Consider the following 23,309-nt stretch of genomic DNA (forward strand, 5'->3'; position numbering starts at 1 on the left):
CTAGCTATCTATAGTCATTAGTTATATTACATACTGCTATTTTTCTTTTAAGGAGTTTGTTTGAAATGAAGTACAGTCAGTACAAATTACTTCTAGGAAACCATTTCTGAGAGAATTTGGCTCTTTACTTCTTTGGCCAGAATTCCTTGAGTTTTGGCTCCCAGTCTTATTTTGCTTTCCTGGTAGAAACGTGTACTCATAGTATCTTGCTGGCAAGATTGCTTCACCAAAAGGAAATACACACTGCTTTCTTCATGAAAGGATGGGAACACTCTGAGGTAGACTATTGGCATATAGTCTAAGTGAAATGAGCCCACCCATCATTAAAACCTTACCAAATATGTAAGACACTTCCAAGTATTGTGGATAAACACTCCTAGGTGTTGTGTGTTTATGAAATCATCTGCAAGTCACTCTAGAAAGGATGGCAATACAAAATAGTATGCATGTTCTAAGAGAATAATAATAAATGTCAAACAATTATTGAAGTTTTCTGTGAGTATTTTGTGAGTTTGGAAAGCTCAAGAAAGGATTCAAAAGAAAATAGATCTAACCAATGGATCACTTAGCAGAGATGAACCATTTAGTAGAGTCCCACAAGAGACAGGACTAAAAATGACATATTCTAGGCCAACAGGATAGAAAAAGAGGGCTTATATAGGGGCATAAGAAGTAAAATGAGGTAGGCAATTTGGAAACACACTAGAGAAAAGCTTTAAGATTCTTTATTTTATACTATAGACAATGGAGATTTTTGAGTTTTCAAGAACCAGCAAAATAATGTTTTAATACCAAATTGAGATATAATTGTCAGTTTAAAAAATATTTTTTCCAAAAAAAATAATAAAATCACTAAAATAATTTTGAAGGAAAGGATTTTTTGATTGTTTTCAAAAAGATTGAAAATATTCTTTTGGAATAGAAATCACACATAGCTTAGAACAGAAGTAAGAAAGCGCAAAGTCAAGATCATGAATAGGAAGTATAGAATTCAAGCACTTAGAGGTTGGAGTATAAAAAGGTAATATTACATAACTAAAATAATTCAGCACTTTTATTCACATTTAGTGCTTTTTTCCTGATTATGAAATAACCCAGATATAACAATCTCACTTCTGGGTATTTACCCAAAATATTTCCCATTAGTATATCAAAATGATGTCTGCACTTCCATGTCCATTGCACATTATTTGCAATAGCCAATATATGAAATCCATCTAAGTCTTCATCAGTGGATGAATGGATAAAGAAAACGTTGTATATATACACAATGGAATATTATTCAGCCATAAAAAAGAATAAAATCCTGACATTTATGACAACATGGATAAACATGGAAGACACACTGCTAAGTGAAATAAGCCAGGCACAGAAAAAAAAACAACAGCAAATATGGCATGTTCTCACTTATATGTGGAATCTAAAACAGTTGAACTCAAAGAAACGGTGAGTAGAATGGCAGCTGCCAGAGGCCACAGAGACAGGAGAATAGAGAGACGATAAGTTAAATGACACAAAGCCTCAATTAGACAACATAAATGTTTTTATTTTTTGAGGTATATTGTACACTATGGTAAATACCATAAATAATAATATAGATTTCAAAATCATTGAGTAAATTTCAAGTGTTCTCACAAAAAAATTATATTTGAGGTGATAGATTTGTTAATTAGCTCAATTTAATTATTCCACATTGTATTCATAAATCATAACATCATTTTGTACCCCATAAATATGTACAAATATAATTTATCACTGTACAGTTAAAAATATAAATTATGCAAAAAATAAAATAACTCATTATTCTTATTTTTAAAACTTTGTTAAAAATTTTAACTATATAAAATACAATTGGACCAGGGACAGTGGCTCACACCTGCAATCCCAGCACTTTGGGACTCCAGGGTGGGAGGATCTCTTGAGATAAGGAGTTTGAAACCAGTCTGGGCAACATGGTGAGACACTGTCTACAAAAAAAAAAAAAAAAAAAAAAAGCTGGCAATGGTGATTCATGCTTATAGTCCTAGCTACTCAGTAGGCTGAGGTAGAAGGATCACCTGAACTCAGGAGTGTGAGGCTGCAGTAAGCTATGATTACACCACTGCATTACAGCCTGGGTGATAAAGTGAGACCCTGCCTTTAAAAGTATAAAATAAAATAAAACTGGAAACTTGGTCCAAAGAAAAAATATAAATAAATATGTAAAAACTATTGTGATACAAAAGTGATATCAAAAATCTTTGCATTGAAATTTAAATACTAAAAAAAAGAAATTTAAATACTTTGATTTTTAGTGAGAATTTTACTCAGAACCTACTTACAGATTCTTTTAACAAGTTTATAGCAAATGTTTAACTAGTGTATCAATTTACAGCAGCTAAGATACAACTTAGAAGAGTTTTGCTGCTAGGTGCTAGCATACTAATAACATTAGAAAGTTAAAGCTGACATTAGGATAGAGACAAAAACAGATGTGAAAAAATTAAATTCACCAATTACAGTAGTTCTGTTAGGTACATAAGCATATAGCTACTTGTATCTATAATTATTATAATTATGGCAAAGTAATTTACATTACTAATGACCCTGAATCATGAGGAAAACATAAAATTCAATAGCACTGAATCTATTTAAGAGGACTTAAAGAGATAATTATTATGAAAAATTTTTTTTTAAATCTTTTGGGGGCCGGGCGCGGTGGCTCAAGCCTGTAATCCCAGCACTTTGGGAGGCCGAGGCGGGTGGATCACGAGGTCAAGAAATCGAGACCATCCTGGTCAACATGGTGAAACCCCGTCTCTACTAAAAATACAAAAAAATTAGCTGGGCATGGTGGCACGTGCCTGTAATCCCAGCTACTCAGGAGGCTGAGGCAGGAGAATTGCCTGAACCCAGGAGGCGGAGGTTGCGGTGAGCCGAGATCGCGCCATTGCACTCCAGCCTGGGTAACAAGAGCGAAACTCTGTCTCAAAAAAAAAAAAAAAAAAAAAAAAAAATCTTTTGGACAATTATCTAAATAATGCCACAACTATTCTGAATAAATGATAAGGTGTGATCATCCTAATTAGCTTGAGAAAAATTTTATGTTACAATAACATTCAAAAACTAAAAAGAATAAAAAATTAAGGTAATAAAGTAACATAAAATAAATAAAAACTTGCAATCACATTAAAAATCACTATGGCCCTAATTATTACCTATAGACACATCTGGAATACAAGAACGCAGGTATAGAAGTTACTTAACAAATTTTTCTCTGCAGCTTGGAGAACTCCTGAGCTTAAGTGATCCTCTCACTTGGGCTTCCCAAAGTGATGGGATTATAAGCATGAGCCACTGTACCTAGCCAGGATAGGTCTATTAAGTAAGGCATATATAAGAATATGAACTAGTAGAGGAAAAAATTTATCCATTTGCAATTAAAATTAAAAACTCATTATAAAGAATGGAAACCATAGAGGAACTGAAAAAGGTTAGTCACATTGTGGAAAGATATTTGCTATCTATCATAAACCAAAAGTTCAGGATAGCGTGTACCTCTCAGGGTTGGGACGGTAAGCCAGTTACAGTAAGTCAGGGCACTTAGGGGTGCGTGAAACACTGTTTTATATCTTAAGCTGGGTGTCCGATACATGAGTGTTCATTTTATTATTAATTTAACTGTGTATACATATTTCATTTACCTTATATATGATATAATTTTATTTTCTAATGAAATTAAAATTCCAGTGACTTTATCAATAAAAGAGGTGTATTGGCTTTCATAATTGAAAGATCCAGTAATAAGAAATCTTCAGCTGTGGTTTGATCCAGAGTCCCCCCCTTTGGCTAAGGAAGAGGTCATTTTCCTTCAGAGTACATAGACTGAATTGGGAACACATAGACATGCTTGTGCCACTTGAAGGACATTTTTCTATGTTTTCCAGTTTTCCTTTTCATAATAAGTATTTTATTTTCTTAGAACTGATTTTTGTGGGGTAAAGTACAATTTCACATTTTTCATAAAATTATTTTTCACAAAGTAACATAATGTAACCAAACTCAGGTTTGACTGGTAGCTACCTGAAAAGTCAAGTACACAAGAGGCCAGGTTCGGTGGAAGGAAAGCAGCTTTATTCAATGCCAGCAGTTGAGGATATGACTGAGCTCAAGCTGCAAAGAAACCATTTCAAATTTTTAAGCAGAGTGAAGGAGTTCAAGAGGGGAAACACATGGGAGTAGTGCAGGTGTGGCTGGCCCCATCTAGGTTACCAGATGAGTTGTAGATTAACCACTTTGAAGTAATCTTTTTTTTTTTTTTTTTTTTGAGACGGAGTTTCGCTCTTGTTGCCCAGGCTGGAGTGCAATGGCGCGATCTCGGCTCACCGCAACCTCCGCCTCCTGGGTTCAGGCAATTCTCCTGCCTCAGCCTCCTGAGTAGCTGGGATTACAGGCACACGCCACCATGCCCAGCTAATTTTTAGTATTTTTAGTAGAGACGGGGTTTCACCGTGTTGACCAGGATGGGCTCGATCTCTTGACCTCGTGATCCACCCGCCTCGGCCTCCCAAAGTGCTGGGATTACAGGCTTGAGCCACCGCACCCGGCCTGAAGTAATCTTTAGGTGAGGGAGAAATCTGCAGCTAGGTCTCCATACCTGGTTTGTTTTGAGATTAGGCAGTGGAATTTCTAAGCAAGCATATAGTCAGATAAGCATGTATGCTGCAAGGGAGTCTCTACTGGGAAAGAGGGAGAAATAAACAGCTTCAAAGTACATTTCAAAGTTATATTCTGAGATTAGAGACATAAAGTCTAAAACGCATTTTAAAGCTAAGATACTCAGTTACAAAAAATAATTCTTCCTTCCCACTTACATACAAGGCCTGCTCTGTCATAAATCAAGTTTTTTCCTCTATACCTGCACCAGTTTTTTTTTTTTTTGATTGGGCAAAATATACATATATAATTCACCATATTTACCATTTTTTAAGCTTGTAGTTCAGTCGCAATAAATACATTCATACTCTTTATTTTCCCTCTTTATCCCCCACACTCTCTTCTTACCCTCTGATAACCCACAGTCTACTCTCTATCTTCATGAAATTCACATTTTTAGTGCCCACATATGAGTGAGTATGTGTGATATTTGTATTTTACTTAACTAATGGCCTCCAGTTCTATCCATGTTGATAGATATTTGCATCCTGTTGATGCAAATAACAGGACTTCATTATGTTTTATGGCTGAATAATATTGTATGTAACACATTTTCTTTATCCATTTATACATTGATGGACATTTAGGCTGATTCCATAGTTTGAATATTGTAAATGGTGCAGCAAAAAACAAGGAAGTATAGCTATCTCTTTTATATATTGATTTCCTTTTATATATCGATTTCCTTTCTTTAGATATATACCCAGTAATGGGATTGCTGGATCATATGGTAAGTCTATTTTTAGTTTTTGAAGGAGCCTCCGTGCTGTTTCCATAGTGGCTATACAAATTTGCATCCCCACCAACAGTGTATGATGGTTCTCCTTTCTCCTTTCCCCACATCACATTCTTGTCAGCATGTTATCGCACCTGGGTCAATTTTAATGCTCCTTATTCTATTCCCTTGGTCTAACCCTATAATGTAGAATTTTGTAGCTATATAATTATCTTTGGTATGTAGGAGAGTAAATCATACTATAGTGCTCTTCTTCTCTGGGAATTTTGTGACTATTCCTACCTCTTGCTCATCCATATTGACTTTAGAATTAATGTATCTAGTACCATAAAAAATCCTGATGAAATTTTGACTGAAACTACTCTGAATTCTTAGATATATTTGGAGAGAGCTGCATTTTCACAACACTGAGTCTTTGTACCCAAGGCTGTGAAATATCTTTACATTTGGATATTCTTTAATGTCTTTTTCCATATGGTTTATAGTGTTCTGAAGATATGCTTACAAATCTTTTGCTAGATCTATTAATGAGTACTTGGTATTTTCAATTGCTATGATATGTGGTATCTTAATTACATTATTAATCTTCTCATAGCTGATGTATTGACATGCAATTAATTTTTGTATGTTAATTCTTTAAATTGAGCAATCTTGTTAAACTCTCTTACTGAACCTCATAATTTTTCTGTGGACCCTACGGTTTTCCATGTAAAGTCATTTTATTTATGAATGACAATTTTTCTCCCTCCTTTTCAATCATAATTTGTTTATTTTTCTTTCCTCACTGCACAAGCCAGGACTACAAGTACACTGTTGAGCAGTGATGGTGATAGAGAGCATCCTTGCCCTGTTTTTTATTTAAAAACTTGTATTCAACATTACCTCTAGGAGTGTCATAATTCCTTATGGGGTGCTGAATAGGATTGGTCTGTCTTTTGTACCTGCTTCCTGCTGGTTTTGGATGGTAACCCTGACTAACAGGGGACCTCATATAGGCAAGATGATTGGTGGTAGCCAATTTTAAAAGGGAATAACAAGCTTTTGAGTCAGGTGGTCTGGCCCCTGCTTTTTTCTTTAGCTTGTCAATGCAATTAGAACCAGAAAAAAAAAGTTACAGGAGTTGACCAAAAAGCTGAAGGAGAGAGTTATTATCTTGGTTCTTCTTGAGGGGAGAAAAAGTATTGAAAGCAGTGACACATTGCAAAATTTTAATTTTTTTTTGTTTTTTTGTTTTTTTGTTTTTTTTGAGACGGAGTTTCACTCTTGTTACCCAGGCTGGAGTGCAATGGTGTGATCTCGGCTCACTGCAACCTCCGCCTCCTGGGTTCAGGCAATTCTCCTGCCTCAACCTCCTGAGTAGCTGGGATTACAGGCATGCGCCACCATGTCCAGCTAATGTTTTGTATTTTTAGTAGAGATGGGGTTTCACCATGTTGACCTCGTGATCTTGACCTCGATCTCTTGACCTCGTGATCCACCCGCCTCGGCCTCCCAAAGGGTTGGGATTACAGGCTTGAGCCACCACACCCGGTGCAAAATTTTAATTTTTGAGATATGATTCTGAGAAGTTTTTTTAGAGAACCAGATCATAACATTAAAAGTAAATTTTGCAATTTAGTGAGAGAAAATCAGTAAGAGACTTCTGGCCTCAAATGCTTCCCAGAGGGATGCAGAATTTAACAATCCCAAGAACAAAAATCATTAAGAGGAGAAGGAAAGTGACAAATGTGAACTTCAGGGCTTGCAAGTACAGGGCACCATGCATCAGAAGCTGCTGCCGTAACAGGACGCAGGCCTATTTTACTGACATGTTGCAAATAGGCCTAGTTTCCACACAGGAAAGAGTATTCTGTTCCCACCAGGGAAATCCCTGTGGTAGGTCCCTGTAGAACTACATGAGGCTTATTGGTGTTTATTCCAGATTCTTTAGCTGGGATGCTTGGATCCCACTCTCCGCAAGGGTCAAAGTTCTTAGTCCCCTTAGCTGAATAACAGTCATCTGCACATAAGCAGTGATAGTCTTCATGAGCACTGTTATGGGAGTGATTAGATTGACATAACATATTTTGGAATATTAAAGTAATAATATTCCATTTTATTATCAAAGTTTGCTTAGATGTAAGATTTAAAGGAATGAAAAGAATTCCAGTTTTGGCCTCTAGCCCTCATGCTTCCTTTCCTGTTCTGGAACTGTTACTTGGGTCTGGAATTGTAGTTGTACCCCTATTTTGACCATAATACCATTCCTAGCAGGTGGAACTGAGCAACTTGGTGGTACCAGAAATTCTTGTTGAAATATTTGGGTTTTTTTCTTTAAATTGACAAGTCAGAAAAGGAGTAAAAAAATTAGTTTGTGGCTTTTCTTCCATTCTGATAACACTTGTAGACCGAGAAGAAAGTTTTCCTGCATAAGCAATAGGGACATAGTAGTTTGCCCCGTATCAAAAAAACTGAATTTGGGTTCCCAAACTGTCCAGAGTTCCCTGGGGTTCCTCAATGGTAATTAAGATATTCCTGGACCAGGGTGGTAAGGAAGACCCTGGGCCCCTTCAGTCTTCATCCAGTTCTTCCCTTTGCATTGCTAGAGTTTTGACTGGCCAAGCCCCTCATTAGGAGTGGAGCAGGTCAGTCCTCTAGTGCCAAAGGTTGTGATTGATATCTTCACACTGACAGCAGGGGCCTGGTGGGGGCCTGGTACAATCTCTCATCCAATGTCCATGATTTTTGCACTTGAAACAAGTTACCACCTTTGGACCCTCACAGGTTTCCTTTTGATATTTTTGGGGCCTTTAGGGCATTGTCAATGACAGCAGCCATAATTTTAGATTGCCATTTATTTTCCTTCCCTTTCTCTAGGCCATGATTGTTGTATACCATAAAAGTAGTATCCAGAAGTGCCCGAGGTGTCTGGGGCCCCGTTTGCAACTTTTGAAGCTTGCATCTAATATCAAGGGCAGACTGGCTTATGCAGTGCTCAGCTATAAGTGATTTCCCTTCTTGTGAGGCTGGGTCTAGTTTAGTGTACCTTTTAAAGGTCTCTTTTAGCCAGCTGTAAAACACAGCCGGGTTTTTTCTCCGTTTCCTGGGTGACTTGGAACTCTCCTTTTGAGTACCTTCTCTTGGAGCCTTGTATATAGATGGGTTCTATTAGGGGAGGCATCTTATCTCCTGGGTTGTTAAATGTACACAGTGAACAGTTTTGACAAATACTTGCCTAGCCAACGAAGCCAGATTATATCTGATGAAGAGTTTGTTTACCACGGCTAGTACAGCGTTCCTCTCCTTGTGGAAGGAATCATGCAAGGTTTTTCTAGCTTTCCACTGGGCTGCTTGAGGGAGATATAATTTTGGCCCCATATGCCACCGGAGGCTTTATTTTTGTCCCCCTTGCTCTTTTATTTGTTGCTTTTCTTGCGCTATGTAGTTAGGTTTTATGGGGGAAATGGGGATCAGGAAACAAAGCTAAAACTCGTTGGGATTGTATTCCGAGGGTTGACACTTTGGCTTTCTTATCGGTCTTCCTGTTTTCTAGCGTTTTGAGCTTCTTTCTCATGCCCCCTACAAAGAATTACGGCTATAGCTTTTGGTAGATATATAGCTTCTAATAAGTGAAGAATTTCAGCCCTATGTTTTATGGGGGAATGGCCGCTGGTCCGTAATTCTTTTTTTTTTTTTTTTTTTTTTTTTTTTCCAGATTGTGGCATGAGCATGAACCACGAGGAATGTGTACTTGGAAACCGTATAGATGTTGAGCTTTTTCTTTTTTTCTAGTATCAGAGCCCAAGTAAGAGCAATGATCTCAGCTTTTTGTGCTGATGTGCCTGGGGGCAGCAGCCGAGCCTCAGTATGGTGCTGTAATTTACTACTGCATACCCAGCCTAGCGTTCTCCATTTGCCACAAAACTACTGCCGTCTGTGGACCAGTCATCCTCAGGGTCTGGCAGAGGCTGATCTTTTAGACCAGCTCAGAGATGTGTGAAGAATGATCTGCTTATGGGAAGTCACTGGGCCTGTGGGCAATAGTGAAGCTGGATTCAAGGTGTTCCAGATTTTAAGGATAACTTCATATTACTTAAAAAACATAGCCTGATATTTGGTTAACTTTTCTCCTGTCATCCAGGTGTGTTCTTTTGCCTCCAAGATTGATTTAAAACTGGAATGGGATTAGTATTTCCAGTGGTTGACCCAGAGTGATCATAGTGGCTTCCTCTTCTAAAATAGTAGTGGCTGCAATTGCCCACAAGGAGCTTGGACATCCCAAGACCAACCCATCCAATTTCTTTGACAAGTAAGCGATTGTTCTAGAGTCTAACTCTAATTTGGGGGTTAGGAGACCCACCACTATACCTTTCTTTTCAGCTACATGTAAAGAAAAAGTCTTAGTGAGGTGTGGGATGCCTAGTGCAGGAGCCTGGCTGACAGCTTGCTTTAACTTAGTGAAGGTCTTCCTTATTTTTGATGTCCATTCCGTTGGCTCATTCTCTGCCCCGAGTATGACTTCATAAATGGGCTTTGCTATGAATTCAAAATTGGGAATTCATATTCTGCAAAATCCAGCCATCCGCAGAAAAGAACAAAGTTGTTTGGTGTAGGGTAGGTCTAATCCACATACGGCACATGCTCTAGGGATATCTGTTGGGATTGAACAACCCCTCAGTGATTGAGGATGCAGCCAAGGAGGAAGTCGGGTGAGACTGAGACTGAGTTTCCCATCTTCTGTCTGTGTAGAACAAGAAAAACTTGAAATGTAGAGCATTCTGGCCTAGGACCACATGCCCATGGGAGGGCCTTTGCCGGGGTTGAGGGCCAAGAGGGCATCCCGTGCTTGGGCCTTTTCATGACATGACGAATGTCTCTGGCCTTAGATGGGCATCAGTGTCACTTGAAGAAGAATCCTGCCATATTTGGGGACCTATGATTAAGTTTCCCTTTAGTCCATAGGTGTGGCCCTCAGCTTTTGGCATCCCTGTAGCTGGCCAAAATAGTTTTTGCCCAAATGCTTTCCTTAACTATTGTGGTCACTGTAGTTTGAAGGGCAAGTGATTGCAGGCTGCCTACCTTGATTTTGTTAAAGATTGGCCTCTCAGTAAGAGAAGAGAATGTCCTCTGACCAGATAAACTATGTGCAGTGATTTCTCCATGGATCCACTGCACAATGTATGTAATGATCCAAGAGTCTCCACCAGGAGTTTTCTCTCAGCACCAGGTCTGCTAAACTAAAACAATCCAGAGCTGGTCTTTCACAAAACAAGCAGGGTTTTTTTTTTTTTTTTTCCTTATTTAGCCATTGCCTTGGCCCTTTGGGTCGGGGTATACCAATTACTTGTTTCAACATTGCAAAAGCAGAAATCAAAGTATCATGTCTTGCCACACATACAAACATCGCACAGGCACAGGGATTTGTCTTGCGCCTGGCGAAGCCTGATTGCTCCGTTCCCCAACCAGGTTATCCTGTCCTGAGTCTTCTAGCAGGAGACGCCCCAATGGCTCTTAACTGCCAATCTTGTGTTCCCAAAGAGTGCTATCAGAGGAAAGAAACAGAAAGCAAAAGCAAAAATAAACATGTCAAATTGGGGCTTACCTCTTGGATGGCTTATCAAAAATGCTATGTTACTGGCTGATGTGAAGTCCCAAGTTCTTGGGCTCCTGAGCAAAGAACTGGATGTGACCCCCAAACAGCAAAGCAGCAAAAAATTTATTAAGCACAGTATAATTTGCAATGGCCCAGGCTGATCTAAAATTGGTATCAGCCCCAGTTAGTTACATTTCATGGCCTTTTATGTTCCTTTACTCTAACTTACTCAACTTTCATTTTGGTGACCAAATTGCTCATCCTCGCCTTTCCCTTACTGCACCTTAACCTTACTTTATCTCCTGTAAGCTAATTGTTCATTCTTGCCTTTCCCTGATTGCGCCAACTTACTATTTACCTCTTTTTATATTGAATGTTCTGCTTTTGTTTTTGTCTGTCTTTTGTTTTTGATTTGAGATGGGGTCTTGCTCTTCACCCAGGCTGGAGTGCAATGGCACGATCGCAGCTCACTGCAACCTCTGCCTCGGAGGTTCAAGCAATTCTCTTAACTCAGCCTCTGGAGTAGCTGGGATTACAGGCACGCGCCACAATGACCGGCTAATTTTTCTGTTTTTAGTAGAGATGAGGTTTCACCATTGTGGCCAGGCTGGTCTTGAACTCCTGACCTCAAGCAATCTGCCCACCTCGGCCTCCTAAAGTACTGGGATTACAGGCTTTTGTTATCTTGCATGTTCTCCTTAAGCCAGCCTACATCCACCAGGTCCCCTTTACCCTGCTATTCTTCTACCTCTGCTATTCTACCTCTGCTATTCTTCTACCTCAGTCGTAATATACCTATATTGTATTTCTTTTAGTTATTGGCCTGGTATCTCTTTTGAATCTTTAATTTTTAGTTTTTCTGTGCTCTTGAGCTTTATGCTTAACTTTTATACATAGCGCATTATGTATTTGTTTTAATCTAGTCTGAAAATTCTCTCTTTTAACTGAATAGCTTATTCCATTCATGTTTCTGGTGATTACTGATACATTTGGATCATGGCCACATTCTTTTTTTTTTTTTTTAATAAGTAGGGTCTCTTCTGCCACCCCAGCTGGAGTGCAGTAGCACCGTCATAGCTCACTGTAACCTTGAACTCCTAGGCTCAAAAGATCCTCCTGCTTCAGCCTCCTGGGCAGCTAGGACTACAATTGTGTGCCACCATACCTGGCTAATTTTTTTTTTTTTTTTTTTTTTTTTTTGTAGAGACGAGGGGATCTTGCTATGTTGCCCAGGCTGGTCTCAAACTCCTGGCTTTGAATAATCCCCCACCTTGGCCTCCCAAAGCACTGGGATTAAAGCTCATGTTTGCAATTCCAGTGTTTGGGGGGCCAAGGTAGTGAATTATGATGCCCAGCCTATTTCCACCTTCTTATTAACTGATTTTTATTTGCTCCATTTTTTAATGCCTTTTCCTCTTCCCCAAATTTCCCTTCTTCCTCACTGTCAGCAGACAACTTTGCTTCTTAGTTCACAGAGAAAAAAGAAGCGATCAGAAGAGAACTTCCACATGCCCACCCACAACATGTAGCCACTTTACTGCATCCGAGGGACCCATCTATAACCCCTTCTGCTATTGAGGAAAAACTGGATCAACTGTTCATTTTCCTAGCAAAGGCCAGCTTCACCATTTATGCACTAAATACAATCTCTCCTTGCTCACCCAGTGACCTTGCTCAAATAATTCTCTACTCTTTTTAATTACCAATTTTACAATCTCTGCTGGATCTTTCCCATAATCATACATATATACGATTGTTTCTCCTTTTAAAATATCCTTTTCTCTGGACTCTATCTTCTCCTTCAGCTAACACACCATTTCTCTTCTTCAGCTTACAACAGAACTCTGAAGAAGAGTTGCCTATGCTTGCCGTCTCCAGTTTCTGTTTTTCCATTCTCTGAATCAATTCCTATCAGATAAGTTACCAATAACCTTCTTTGCTTTTTTTTCTTTTTTTTTTTTTTTTTTTTTTTGAGATAGGGTCTCACTCTCTGTTACCCAGGCTAAAGTCCAGTGGTGTAATTAAAGCTCACAGCAGCCTCAAACTCCTGCACTCAAGTGATCCTCCTGCCTCAGTCTCCCGAATTGCTGGGATTACAGGTATGAGCTACTGTGCCCCACGGCCTGCACATTTTAAATCTTGTTCTCATCTCTCATTCTACGTGATTACCCAAAGTCCCAGCTACTCAGGAGCCTCAAGTGGGAGGTTCACTGGAGGCCAGCACTTCAAGGCCAGCCTGGGCAACATAGCAAGAACATGTCTGTTTAAAAAGGAAAAAATTAAAAGTATTTGACTCAGCTGATTATTCCCCTTTCCTTGCAATATTATTTTCACTTGGCTTACGGGACATTCAATTGTCCTGCTTTTTCTCTTACCTCATTAGTGGCATCTTCTTACTTTCCTTTATCCTTTACTCCTTATCTCTCTCACTACCAAACATTGGAATACTCCAAAACTCAATCTTTGGGGTTCTCCTCTTTTCTAACTTCTCTCATTCCACTGGTGACTTCATGGTTTGTATATCTTATATGCCAACAACCCCAATTAATATCTCTAGACTAGACTTCTCCTCTGAATTCAAGACTCAAATATTCAACTCCTCACTTGCCATCTCTAACATAACATCCCCTAAACTGAATTCCTGATCTATTCCCCATCCTAATTTGGTTTGATACAATCTCTATCTTCTCAGTGAATGGCAACTCCAAGTCCTCCTGTTTATCAGGCCTAATCTTACCATTATCTTTGACTCTTTTCTCAGACCCCACATTCAATCTACCATCAAGTTCTGTTGGTTTTACTTTAAGAATACATTTGAGAATCCTACATTTCCCCTAATTCCACTCCTACCACCTTCATCTATTCTACTATCACCTTTCACCTGCATTATTACAACAGCCCCCTAACTAGTTTCCCTGCTTCCACCCTTGTCTCCCTTCAGTCTATTCACTACACTGTAGCCAGAGTTAGTCTGTTAAAATGTAAATCAAATCCTATCACACCTACCTAAAATCCTCCAAGACTTCTCATCTCATTCTGCATAAAAACTAAATTCCTTACTTAGATTGCAAGGCCCTCAGCAATCTCAGCCCCCTACATCCCTACATCCTACCTTCTGTTCAAGCTCTCTGAACTCATCTCCCACTAGTTGGTCTCATTTGGTCTTTTCTAGCCAATCTGGCTGTTCTGTGGACACAGCTCCTGTCTGGCCTCAGGGTCTTTCCACTTGATTTCACCCCTACGAGGATACTTTCTCCTAGCTGTCTACATGGCACACCTACTTAACTGTCACTTCCTACTAAAATGTCACCTTGAAGTCCATTCCTGCCATTCCTGGCCATATTCCTTATTTATTTCCCTTTCTTACTTTATTTTTCCTGTAGCATTTATCATCATCAAACATGCTTATATTTTTATTTATATAACTTATGTATTGTCTGTCTTTCTTCAACAGAATTGAGGCCTCATCTTTGGTATCTTGGTGCAAATTAGAAAATGATTCAGGCATGTACATGTTTGCCCATACACACACACACACACACAAACACACACACACACACACACAAACACACACACACACACACACACACCCATCCCACCTCCAATGCACAGGACTTGGTTAGCAACTACATTTGTGCAAAGAAAAAGACATGGGTAGGAGCAGAGTATAAGATGAATTTTATCGACTCCCAGTGCCCCCCTGCCTATTCAACTCCTCAGCCAGATGCTTTGGGACAGAACATTATACACATGATTGACAGCCCTATATAGAATGTAAGCTTCATGAAGACAGGGATTTTTTTTGTCTTATTGCTTGTTGTTCTGTCCCCAGACCCTTAGAGAGTGGCACACAAACACTCAAAAAAAATTGAAAAATAAATTAAAAGTTTGAAAAACACAAAGGGTAAAAGTTACTAATTATTATTTTGAAATTATAATATATATAATTTAGTTTTTAAACTAAATAACATAATCCTGGAAAAGAGGGCCTCAGCACATTGGCGATGTTCATAAAATGAATAAAGTAACTGCTGTAAAATAACTTGGGAATTAAGATAACAAGGCCTAGCATATATGCTAAATATTGGAAAGTATGGGGATTATTTTATTAGTTGTGTAATAAAAATAAGAACAGGAGAATGTTGTTCTTGGGACTTCTTTTTCTTTGTTGAGATGGAGTCTTACTCTGCTGCCCAGGCTGGAGTGCAATGGCACAATCTTAGCTCATTGCAACCTCCATCTCCTGGCTTCAAGCAATCCTCCTCAGCCTCCCGAGTAGCTGGGACTACAGGCACCTGCCACCACACCCAGTTAATTTTTGTATTTTTAGTAAAGACAGTGTTTCACCATATTGGTCAGGATCCACCCACCTTGGCCTCCCAAAGTGCTGGGATTACAGGCATGAGCCACCATGCCCAGCCTGTTCTTGGCACTTTTAAGTCAATGACCTACCTTTTGCTTTTTGCCTTTACTAAGATGCACTGCAAATTTTAAAGTCCTTTGAACGGTACACTCTTTGATGATTTAGAAGGAAATGCTTGATTGTTCAAAATTAATAAACAGGAAAAAATGAAAAGACTACAGAAAGTCTGTATACGGCACCTGTCCCAGTGTCTCTTTTATTAAAGTTTATTTCCTTTTTATTAAAATGTTTGCTCAATTTTCTTGCCCATTTATTGAAGGCTTAACTATTGCTTCTCTTCTGAATTTGTGTGAGCTATTTTGAAATCTTCCACTAAGTTTAAACATTTTTCCTCAGTTTATGTATTGGAAAAAATATATAGAACTTTAAATATTTAGTCAAATTTGTAAATCTTGATCTTTGAGATCTCTGTCATCTATTCAAACTTAAATAGTCCACCAGCAACATGAAAAACATTCATTTTTGCTTTTTCTAATTTTCTTCTTCATGTGACTTTGAAATTTTAATACTCAAATACCTAACAGAAATTAGTTTGGTGTATTATATGAAACTTGTACTATAACGTCTTTTGTTACTTAAAAACACTGTGAACAATTCTGGTAACATTTGTTTAGAAATTAACAGCAATCTCTTTTCACAGATTGTTGGATTTAGACTCATAAAATTCCGACATTTCAAAGAACATGTCCATTTTACTCAAATTTGTTTTAAAAAATAAGTTAACTATGTTAAATATATTTTTAAACATAATAAAACAGGGATTAAAATCAGCTCCTGCTTTAATAGCTCCTCCATTATTAATCCTCTCTGATCCCTTTACAGTCATGAAAATCAAACATTCATGTTTACAGAAACAGAGGTGGTTAGGCCGGGCGCAGTGGCTCAAGCCTGTAATCCCAGCACTTTGGGAGGCCGAGGCGGGTGGAACACAAGGTCGAGAGATCGAGACCAACCTGGTCAACATGGTGAAACCCCGTCTCTACTAAAAATACAAAAAAATTAGCTGGGCATGGTGGCGCTTGCCTGTAATCCCAGCTACTCAGGAGGCTGAGGCAGGAGCATTGCCTGAACCCAGGAGGCAGAGGTTGCAGTGAGCCGAGATAGTGCCATTGCACTCCAGCCTGGGTAACAAGAACGAAACTCCATCTCAAAAAAAAAAAAAAAAGAAAAAGAAAAAAGAAACAGAGGTTGTAATTGTTTCTTAAAGCTGGTTTCTTTTATCAGGTATTAACAAGGGGCATCAAAAAGATGATGAAATGGTATGAAATCATGAAATAATATCTTTGTAAATTTTTTAAAAGAACAAAGTAGACCTTGTGTCTGTATTCCCAGCTACTTCGGAGGCTGAGGAAGGATTGCTTGAGCTTGGAAGTTTGAAGCTGCAGCAAACTATGATCACACAACCGTACTTCTAGCCTGGGTGACAGAGTGAGACCCTGTCTCTAAAATATATATATATTTTATATATTTGTGTGTGTAAAAATATATGTGTGTGTATTTATTTTTTTAGTGTATAAATATATAAATATATACACACACATATATGTGTGTATAAACATATGTGTATAATAAAGCAAAGAAGAAAATAGTGTGCTAAAAAAAGTGTTTATAACTGTACCTTAGCAGTTTTTAAACAATTTGTATAAAGAGATATAGAATACATATTATTATTTGAACAAGGAAAATGAACATTTTTGGGTTCTTATTTTGATTATCTATCATTGCATAATAAATTGCTCTATATTGACAGCTTAAAACAATAATTTATTATTTTCACACTTCATTTTAAAGACAATTTTTTTCACAACCTTTATTTTAAAGACAATATAGCTAAGGCTCAGAATGGTTAAGCAAGTTACTGAAAGTTCAGATAAGTCATCGAAGACATTCTAACTCCTGGTCCACATTAATGTGCACTGCAACATGCTGTCTTTTTCATTTATCACATAGTATCCTAACTATAACTGTAAATTATACTAACAATGCAACCGATATTGGGTATGATTGATCTTTTTTAATTTTTAAGACTTAAATGTGAGAGCTGTGAAGTCATGGAGAATATAGAGCAGAGTATGGAATAAAAACAAAAAGCCCAAGTTATTTGGTTCTAAACTAGTGTCTCCCAAGTTTGAATAAAATGTAACTCATTTAAAAAAAAAAAGGGGAAAAAACCCCAGTGACTACATTGTTGACTTAAAACTTTTAAATAAAAAAATGGCATAAATACGTTCAGATATAAAATGAATTATAAATTCCTTATGATTAGAGCTTACAGACAACTATAAAACCAAAACAAATTGCAAAATTGTTAAATTATAATATCTAACACATATAGTAGGTAATACGTACTAGGCACTTTAAATATATCAGCTTATTTAATATCCACAACCCAATGAGGTGGACATGATTATTATCGACCTTTAATAGAGGAGGAAATCAAGACTGGAAGAGTTAAACAACTTGTCCAATGTCACAAAACTGATAAATGGCAGAGCTGGATTTCACAGAAAAGTTAACAGACAAGCGAATGCGAAAATGATATTGTTTTACAGAAATTAAATTGCTCCTTGTAATGTGAATAAGGTATTCACTGTACCTATGGATCTTCTGGCTTTAATATACATAAATTAAAATGAGCTGGGGCCGGGCACGGTGGCTCACGCCTGTAATCCCAGCACTTTGGGAGGCCGAGGAGGACGGATCACGAGGTCAAGATATCGAGACCATCCTGGCCAACACGGTGAAACCCCGTCTCTACTGAAAATACAAAAAAAGTAGCCGGGCGTGGTCGCACGTGCCTGTGGTCCCAGCTACTCGGAGGGCTGAGGCGGAAGAATCGCTTGAACCCAGGAGGCGGAGGTTGCAGTGAGCCTAGATTGCGCCATTGGACTCCAGTCTGGTAACAGAGCAAGACTCCGTCTCAAAAAAAAAAAAAAAGCTGTATAGTGACTAATTTCTCCCACCACTTCTTTTTCTTTTCTGTCAAGTGTTAAATAGGTATAGGTACAGCACAAATTAACGTCATTTGGTCTTCACTTTAAGAGAACAGCTTGTTACAAATTAAGTCTACGTCTATTCTCTCAAGTTTTTTTTTTAAGACATTCCTGATTACTATTTTTCTTTATTATTGGGATTTAATTCGCATACCATACAGTTTATCATTTTGAAGGGTATAGTTCAGCAGTGGCTTTTAGTATATTCACAAACTTCTGCAGCCATTATCATTAATTCCAGAATGTTTTCATCATACCAAAAACAAATCCCACACCCATTAAGCAGTTAATATAGTTTAGATATTTGAACCCTCGAAATCTCATGTTAAAATCTGATCCCCAGTGTTGGAGGTGGGGCCAAGTAGGGGGTATTTTGGTCATAGAGGGGTGGACCCCTCATGAATGGCTTGATGCCATTCTTATTGGAGTCAGTGAGTTCTCACTCTTAGTCCCATAAGAACTAGTTACTAAAAAGAGCCTGCTGGCACCTCCCTCCTCTATTTCCTTTTCTCTTGTCACGTGAAATCTGCTTTCTTTCACCTTCCACCAGGAATGGAAGTTTCCTGAAGCCCTCAGCAGAAGCAGAGGCTGGTGCCATGCTTCTTGTATAGCCTGTAGAACTGTAAGTGAAAAATCCTCTTTTCTTTATAAATTACCCAGCCTAGGCATTCCTTTACAGCAATGCCCCACACTCTTCCCCACCAGCCAGTAGGTTTGCAATTATTAAATTATATTCTGTATAGATTTTCCTATTCTGAACATTTTATATAAATGGGATCATAAAATATGTGGGTCTATGGGTCTGGCACCTTCACTTAGCATAATTTTTCAAGGTTTGTGTTGTAATCTGTGCCAGTATTTAATCCCTGTTTATACCTGAATAATGTTTTATTTTGTGGATGGGATCATATACATTTCATTTATAATTAATTAATGGACATTTGGGTTGTTTCTGCGTTTGAGCTACTATAAATAAGGCTGTGATGAACATGTGAGTACAAGTTTTTGTGTAAAAATATTTTCGGTTCCCTTGGAGGTGGGGCCTAGTAGGAGGTGTTTTGGTCATGAAGGGGTGGATCTAGGAGTGAAATTACTCAGCTAGGAGTGAAATTGCCCAACTGTTTTCCAAAATAATTGCACAGTTTACATTCCCACCAGCAATGTATGAGGATACTAATTTTTCTGCTTTCTCACCAACACTTGACATTGTGATACTAACTTTCTGATTATAGCCATCCCTGTGGGTATGAAATGGTACCTTAGGTGGTTTTGATTTGCATTTATCTAAAGATTATGGATGTTGAGCAACTTTTGATTTGCTTATTAGCCATGTATATCTTCTTTGAAGAAATGTGTATTCAAATTCTTTGGCCATGTTGTAATTGAGTTGTCTTTTTATTCAGGTGCAAGAATTTTCTCATTAAGGTCTGACAGGGTAATACCACACCAATGCAATGATAAATGCAAAAAACAGGGGCTCTGAAATTACATGGTTGTATTCAGTTATAAGGTGGTCATCCATGAGATCCAGAATCAAATTTAATTATTTGGAAATGTTTAAGATTATAATGTTTCATAATTTATTTTTTTTAAAAATGCACATTTAAAATGTTTGTTAGAGAGCTCTAATATCCTCAAGAATATCTGCAATGTAAACACTGTTCTGTGCATAGGTTAAATCTCCAGCAACAGACAGAAAGAGCTGAGTGCTCTTTGAGTGAGAGAATGGGCTTGACCAGTGTTTGAAGATTTAAAAATCAATATGAAGACATGTTGTGACATTAGGATATGATTATATTTTTATATTTAAGGAGAGTCTATCTCATTACCATCAGAGAAACTCTATAATTTTTAACTCTATAGCTAGCAATATCCATGAATTCAGCCCAGGTCGTCAGATGCTGGAAGCACATGTGTCAGACTGACTGTCTCCATTTTTTCTTGCTTACTTCAAAGCTATGAAGAAATCCAAAGCCCTGCTGATATTCTGCCCTGATATATTCCTTTTGAATGCTGGAAAAGTTTTCCCTTCCTACAGGGATCCCCCAAACACAGCTATTCTTACACTGAGCTCCTATTCATTGTTGGTCAGTCAATTTTGCCGGTCTATACCAACTCAGGTCTAGAGCCAATGCTTAAGTTGAACTTTCCTGAGCATTCTTTTAATTTTAGATAATTTTTTTAAATTACCACAAAATTGGTTTAGGAGAACTCACAGAGGAGAGCTACATTGGGAAGGAAATAGCTTTGAGGCCTTTTATGGATTTACGACCAAAGCTATCCAATCAAATTCCTCCAGGTATTTTTGCTATTTCCTATGGGTATATTTAAATTATACACATTTTAAAGCTTCCTTAGTCAACTTAAACAAATAATAAAATTCAGTGTCAATGAGATACTGAATCTAAAAGATAAAAGTACCTCCATATTTTTCATAACGATTTTTCAATTGTTATAGAAAGAAATATGAGACTATGTAAACAGAAAAATAAAATTTCTTTTAACAACCCACATTTAAAAATATATCCCAAGAAAGTATTTCCATCACTTATTATCCCAAAGAGTAATTTGTTCAAGAAGGTTAAAGCAGTGTTGCTTATAATAGTAAAAGAGTCAGAAATATATTTTCCTAAAGTTTAGGGTTAAGAAAACTATTCTAGGCCACACACAGTGGCTCACACATGTAATCACGGCACTTTGTGAGGGAGATGATGAGGTGGGAGGATCACTTGAGCCTAGGAGTTTAAGACCACCCTGGGCAACCTATGGAGATTCCCCTCTCTACAAGTAATAAGTAATTAGCTGGGTGTGGCGGCATGTGCCTGTAGTCGGGCTTCTGGGAGGCTGAGGCAGGAGAATCACTTGAGCTCAAGAGGTTAAGGCTGCAGTGAGCCTTGAATGAATCATTGCACTTTAGCCTGGACCACAGTTGAGACCGTATCTCAAAAAAAAAAAAAAAGAAAGAAAGAAAGAAAGAAAGAAAGAAAGAAAGAAAGAAAGAAAGAAAGAAAGAAAACTAGTCTATACCAATATATGAACTATATCAGTAAGAATTACAAGATTTTAGACCATGTTGATCTCTGGAAATATGTTCATGAAACAATGTTAATTATAAATATGGGTTTTGTACAGATGTACATTCAGTCATTTTAATAGATTTATAAATGCTTCTACATTATTTTGTGTTCAAACACAGTGTATTTTTTTAATCATACTTAAACAATTTCTTTTTTATTTCAATAGTTTCTGGAGAACAGGTAGTTTTTTGTTACATGGATAAATTCGTTTGTAGTAATTTCTGAGATTTTGTTGTACCCATCATCAGAGCAGTGTATGCTGCACTCAATATGTAGTCTTTTATCCCTCACCCCACTTCCCCACAAGTCTCCAAAGTCCATAATATCATTCTGATGCCTTTGCGGCCTCCTAGCTTAGCTTCAGCTTATGAATGAGAACATATGATATTTAGTTTTCCACTCTGAGTTGCTTCACTTAGAATAATCATCTCCAATTCTATCCAGGTTGCTGAGAATGCCATTATTTCATTAATTTTTATTACTGAGTAGTATTCCGTGGTGTATATAAACTACATTTTCTTTACCCACTTGCTGTCAATGGGCATTTAGGCTGGTTTCACATTTTTGCAATTGTGAATTGACCTGCTATAAACATGTACAAACACAGTCTATTTCAAACAAATTATATTTACATATATATAAATCTATTGATGTATATGGATGTACATTGACAAATTTAAGGTGATGTTAACAGAATTTTACATTTATTGAATTCTTTGATTTTAAAACGAACCAGCATTTCACAAAAATCATTGTATTTTATTAAAAGCACTGCTTAAAAACAAATTTGATCAAAGCATATTTGGGGTTTTGGGGAACAGGTTAAGTAAAATCCTTTTACTATAGGAATTTTCAGAGCCTTTAATTGATTAATACGCATTGTGGATCTTCAAAATGAAGAGATTCCACTTATTGTTTATCTCAAAATCTACTATTTACATCATGACTTACTTTTATTTTATTTGTATAAATAAATCTGTATAAATTGTATTTGCACTTGTTACTAATTTATCGTTTTCACCAAACTGTAACTTCTATCAGGACGAGTAAATATCTCTGTCTTCTTCACCACTGTTTCTACAGAGCCAGTCAGGGCATGTATAAGGGGCTCAATAAATATTTTTGTAGTGAATGAATTGCTAGAGCAGCGTTTGGGCAAACTAGTGCCTAAAGTTACACATTTTGGGAACTACCACTCTAAAGTTATTTAATTGTATAATAACTTCAAAGGAAAAAATTGTGTTAATGGCTCTAGGCCACTAGAGATCCATTTAATAAATTATTGCTTCACTTATGTTGAGTCACTTACTGTTTTAGGGAGCAGAAGAAATTTCTCAGAGAGCACCTCATGACCTGGAAACGTCTTGCAAAATCATTTTCATACTCTGCAACTCCGACTGAAAAACAGTGATAAAACTAGTTACCACGGAAAGAAGTTAAAGAAATCATGCTTTGCATCAATACTAACAGTCTTCTGCAACACATTTGGTAACACTGGATTTTCCATCAAAGATATTTGCTTATTTAATAGTTCAAGCCTGCAAAAGAGATATCACTTCTGGAAACTGCAAACTGTTGACTCAATTGATTCTCATTGGGAAAACGGATTTCACATTACTTTATATTTTTTCTCAATAGTCAAAGCCCATGTTGAGACAGCTTTAAAAAATATTTAAAATATATGGCTTACCTATATGTTTTACACAATAATTTATGGTTTTAGAAGTTAGAAAGTGCAATTTCTTTTAATAACCATGTGGGGAGGTTATATAATACTATGTTTTGTTTTTTTTTTTTTTTTTTTTTTTTACAG

General features: G+C 37.4%; 1 pseudogene; it reads right to left on the reverse strand.

The window, feature by feature from the left end:
- The window catches only part of LOC141580082 (heterogeneous nuclear ribonucleoproteins C1/C2 pseudogene), a 52,325-nt pseudogene that overhangs the window by 27,725 nt on the left and 1,291 nt on the right, over window positions 1–23,309 (reverse strand).

Source organism: Saimiri boliviensis, chromosome 10, assembly GCF_048565385.1.
Source record: "Saimiri boliviensis isolate mSaiBol1 chromosome 10, mSaiBol1.pri, whole genome shotgun sequence".
Taxonomy (NCBI): domain Eukaryota; kingdom Metazoa; phylum Chordata; class Mammalia; order Primates; family Cebidae; genus Saimiri; species Saimiri boliviensis.